The following is a 4,782-nucleotide window of genomic DNA, read 5'->3' as shown; positions in this document are numbered from 1 at the left end:
GTCGTTTTTTTCTCTTTAATATTTCTACATTAGTGGATTGTATCAGTTTGCGACGCATACCTCCACGCAAAGGCTTGAATATTTGTACCACTAATTCTAAACCTTCATCGAGCATAAGTTCTGTGTTAGACTGTGCTAAACGCTCTAGCATACTTTGTACATGCTCCCTCATAGAGTCTATATCAGTCATTTGTTGGTAGGTATGTTCTCTTTCGTCACCACCCCCCACAATCTCAATCTGAATTGCATCCCCCGTTTGTGCAATGTCATCTACCTCCTCCAAAACACCTTCGATGTTATTTTCGATATGCATGTAAAAAGAAGCAAAATCCCTGCTACCCGATTGCATGGGGGGATTTATACGTCTCCGCACTTCAACATTATTGAAATGGGGTCTGTTAACTACAGCCGAGCCACCTTGTTGAACACGGCTTAGAGGCTGAGAGGTAGCGACAGGTTCCGAGCCTGCGGGTTGAACACGACTCAGCGGCTGAGAGGTAGCGTCAGGTTGCTGAAACGCCGTATGTTGAGACGGCACTATGTCGCCCTCAATTTGATGATCAATTATTACAGCGCAGTTGTTAGGCTGTTGGCGAGTTTGTAGGCACGGCGCTATGTCGCTACCATCAATACACGCCAAGGGTTCAACGCACATGTCATCAATTATTTCATCATTCAACACAGACTGATTATCGTGAGTCGGGTCAGGCGGCTGTACATTTAACTCGTTGATAATGTCAATCAGTTGAGCCGGTATGTTAGGACTGAGACAACGTACACTCTCATACGTGTGGTTATTTAATTCAGTTATCAAGTTTAACAATTGTGAAGAAATGTGTGTAGGACTTTGGCTACCTTCATTGACACTTTGATTATTAAGACCCTCTACCACACTTTGTAAATGATTAGGCACATCGGGGCTGAGGGCACTCTGCTCACCCGATACCACCGCATTTACACCCTCTAGAGCAGATAGCAGGTGTGATGTTAATTCTGATATTTGACTCCTATACGCACCATCCGATAACATTTCAATATCGTTGTTAATTGTCAAGATTTGTTGATCTAGTTCAGGGGTATCACAAAATCTCTGCCTTGTACCTGATTCATGATTTGTTTCATCGGTTTCAAAATCTATTTCAACAATGCTTGCTATGACGTCTGCCTCAGTTGGCGTGAGTTTAGGGTCAGACATTGCCTTTTTATTTTAAACTATCGATGTTTCAATTGCAGATGTCAATGTCTGTATTACTTTGAGACAAGAGCGAAGTTGCTGTCTGTAAATACATTCACCGTCACACGCATGAGACCTTGAATCTTTCAGACGCCTCTCTCTCACACGGAAGGATGGGTGGGGGTTGTGTGTGAGCCTGCTCCTTCTTCGACCCCTCCTACTCCGAGTCATCTGACGCCTCGAAGGTTGAGCAGCCTGTGGTTGGCTGTCAATAGCGCCTGAAGTATACAGAAGAAACAATGTTATAACATAAATATATGATAGAAAAAATAATATATATATATATATATAAAACAAAATTCGACATACCTTCAATTTCTTTTAACGATTCGCGAGTTTGGTTCAACTCCTCGTACTTAATATTCGCAAGCTCTGCGTCCGTCACGTGACCCGCTGACACGTCATCCGCTTTTTGAGCAAAGAGCCGATTCTGTCGGTCTTCAAATGCTCTTAAAAGATGCGGAGCTGAGCCCTCGTCAGACGATTCTCCCAACACATCCGACACGTTTGAAGCAGGCTCTTTGTAACCTTCGCGACCTGTGTCACCCAGACCGTTTTTCTGGATGTCTTGCTCCGCTGCACCTACCAGATCTAACATACATACATAAGTTAAACATTTTAAGATCAACGTATTAATATTAACTAACATAAATGAATGTGTGATTCACCGTAATCCGTCTGCGTTAAGTAGACTCCACTGAAGTCATCATTTAACCGCGCTTTTTTTTGTTGAGAAAAACAATAACATCACATTTCTGATGGAGAAAATAACAGAATAATGTAAACACATAATAAAACTCACGAGCATTGTGGACGTCCGCATAGACGATAATATCTATGTACAAAAAAAAACATACGTCATAAATACAATCGCATTATAACAGAATAGTTTATTTTTAGGAAAAAAAAACAACCTACCTTTCACCATTGCTTTTAAAAGATCCGCAGAGCGTAGAGACCGACTTGAGGTGGTTTGAGCTTTGTAAAGGCCTTTTCTGACTGTTTAAACACTTGCACATCTATATATCCAGATACTTTCCCGCCCTAAAGAACATTCTGACCTGAAGACCCCTAACCCTAACCCCCACCCCATTTTTAAACTCCATTTTCTCCTCCATACACAAAATTGGACTGAGGACCAGCTAATTTCATCCCTCGGAAGGTAAGATTCATTTTTTTTCACCTCATACTATTATTAAAAGCTTTTTTAAACTGAAACATAGCACCAAAAATAATTTAACTCAGCCACATACACACACACATCCCACAGATACACGCGGCGAGGTCATAAAGCAGGGTCATACACCCCCCAACAATCTTAAGACCCCAAAACATGTACAGACATATTCCCACCATCAAATAATTTAACTCAGCCACATACACACACATACAACCCAGATACAGACACACGCCGTAAAGAGCCGCGCAAGGTGAGAAGGTCAGACACCCCCAACAATCTTAAGACCCTAAACATCTACAGACATATTCACACCACCAAAAAATAAACAAAACAAGATTTACAGATGATCTAACACATATGTTCAGACTTACCACCATCCAAAAAACAAAACAAAACAAGATTTACACTCATCCTGAGATAAATACACTTACACACCTTAGCACTCTTATCTCAGGATGAAAGTGAATGAAACACTTAAACACCCCCTACAGGACGAGGGAGGAAGCAGCAGCTCATAACATTTTTGACTTTCAACCACACACACACCACACACACATCCCACACCAAACCCTAACCCAACCCATAATTCAACATTTAAATAAATAACAACCTAACCCTATAACCTATGACCTCCCTATGACCTCCATAAACTCTATGACCTCAATAACTCTTTTTAAAAAAAAAAAAAAAAAAAAAAAAAAAATATTTAATACTTTTTTATTAAGGTCATAAATCAATACTCCATCAAACTTTGTCATAATATCCACCTACCATTCTCTGTCGCCCTTAACACAGACCAAGGGGAGGACGGCCGCCTCCTTAAACACAGGCCGAACCGGAGCGCGAGTGTTGCTCCTTAAACACGGACCGAGTGGAGGACGGCCGCCTCCTTAAACACAGGCCGAACAAAATGACACAAAGTGTCAACTGCGAATGTTGTCCATCCAAGGAAGGAGCGTGATGCCCGGCCGGCTCCTTAAACACAGGCCGAGAGTCGCCCCGGACGGTCCGCCTCGCGGCGCCCGCCCGCTCGGATAAAATGACACAAAGTGTCAACTACGAATGTTGTCCATCCAAGGAAGGAGCGTGATGCCCGGCCGGCTCCTTAAACACAGGCCGAGAGTCGCCCCGGACGGTCCGCCTCGCGGCGCCCGTCTGCTCGGATAAAATGACACAAAGTGTCAACTGCGAATGTTGTCCATCCAAGGAAGGAGCGTGATGCCCGGCCGGCTCCTTAAACACAGGCCGAGAGTCGCCCCGGACGGTCCGCCTCGCGGCGCCCGCCCGCTCGGATAAAATGACACAAAGTGTCAACTGCGAATGTTGTCCATCCAAGGAAGGAGCGTGATGCCCGGCCGGCTCCTTAAACACAGGCCGAGATTCGACCCCGGACGGGCCGTTTTCTCCCGGCGCCCGCCCGCGTACGCCCCCCATCCCCGGTCGCCCGTCTGCTCCCGGCGGGCCTCCGAGTACCCCCTCACCCAACTGACCGACTGGCACTCATGACCCGCCTTGGTAGGGCCCCCATCGGCCTCGGCTCGTCCGACGTCGGGTGGACGGTTCCTACCCACTGCGGGTCGCACTCTAGCGCCCCGGCCGCCGCGTGAGCGTGCGCTCCCCGCGCCGCCCCGCAGGCCCCGGCGCGACCGTACTGCGGCGAGACCGAGACGACCCGGTTTGGCATCCATCCCACCTAGCCACGATCCACGGAGGCCGAGCGAGCGGCTGAGTGTCGGGCGCCGCGCGTGCGAGCGTCCGCCGGCCGCGCCGGTCCTTCCGCGAATGTCGTTTCTCAAACCCTCCGGCTTGATAGCGGCGGCACCACGGGAAGCCGTCCACACACACCGTCCGACCTCTATCCGAAAAGCCTTCCCGACCAACCGCGGTCGCGGGGGCGTCTGTCGCTCCGCATCGGGGGGGCGTATGGCTTCCGCGCTACGCGCTGCGGGCTCGGGGGGGGCGCAACGGCTGAGTCTGACTCGGCCGGGGCGCAGCTTCCCTCCCGGCAGTCAGCAATAGTACCGATCGCGCCTGCCACCAGCCCCCTCCCCGACGGGTTCGTCGGCGCCGGCTGGCCGCCGTCCGCCTTCGTTCCCCGAGGGTTCCCAACCAGCGCCGATCCAACTCCGCATCCTGGCCGCACGCAGTGCGTGCCTCGCGCGGGTAAGTCGCCGGCGCAGCGCCGCAGCTCCCGACCCCCGCGTACGGGAATAGTTGAGGGCCTCAGCGGGCCGAACCGACCGAGTCCGACTCGGGCCGGGGCGCAGATTCCCGCTTGGGTGACCGAACGTTCTCTGCTCGGGCCGGAGGGCCGACGCCCGTCCCCCCCCGTCGTCCCCCACGGACCGCCTCCGAGGCCACTTCGCAC

At 49.8% G+C, this 4,782-nt stretch overlaps 1 long non-coding RNA gene across 2 annotated transcripts; it reads right to left on the bottom strand.

Moving 5' to 3' along the window:
* Window positions 1-598: 598 nt before the first annotated feature.
* On the bottom strand, window positions 599-2,320 carry LOC147037404 (uncharacterized). 2 transcript variants are annotated; one of them, XR_015064536.1, is made up of 5 exons: window positions 2,153-2,320; window positions 2,037-2,069; window positions 1,903-1,953; window positions 1,544-1,825; window positions 599-1,452 (listed from the first exon to the last, which is right to left on the bottom strand). It is a non-coding gene; the product is annotated as an uncharacterized LOC147037404 (long non-coding RNA). The 2 variants fall into 2 exon arrangements; XR_015064535.1 differs by having other exon boundaries at window positions 2,037-2,320.
* Window positions 2,321-4,782: the final 2,462 nt, after the last annotated feature.

The sequence above is a fragment of the Syngnathus leptorhynchus genome, unplaced genomic scaffold (assembly GCF_054491065.1).
Source record: "Syngnathus leptorhynchus isolate UIUO unplaced genomic scaffold, UIUO_Slep HiC_scaffold_202, whole genome shotgun sequence".
Taxonomy (NCBI): domain Eukaryota; kingdom Metazoa; phylum Chordata; class Actinopteri; order Syngnathiformes; family Syngnathidae; genus Syngnathus; species Syngnathus leptorhynchus.
The sequence above is the reverse complement of the archived record's forward strand: the minus strand, read 5'-3'. Positions and strand labels throughout refer to the sequence as shown.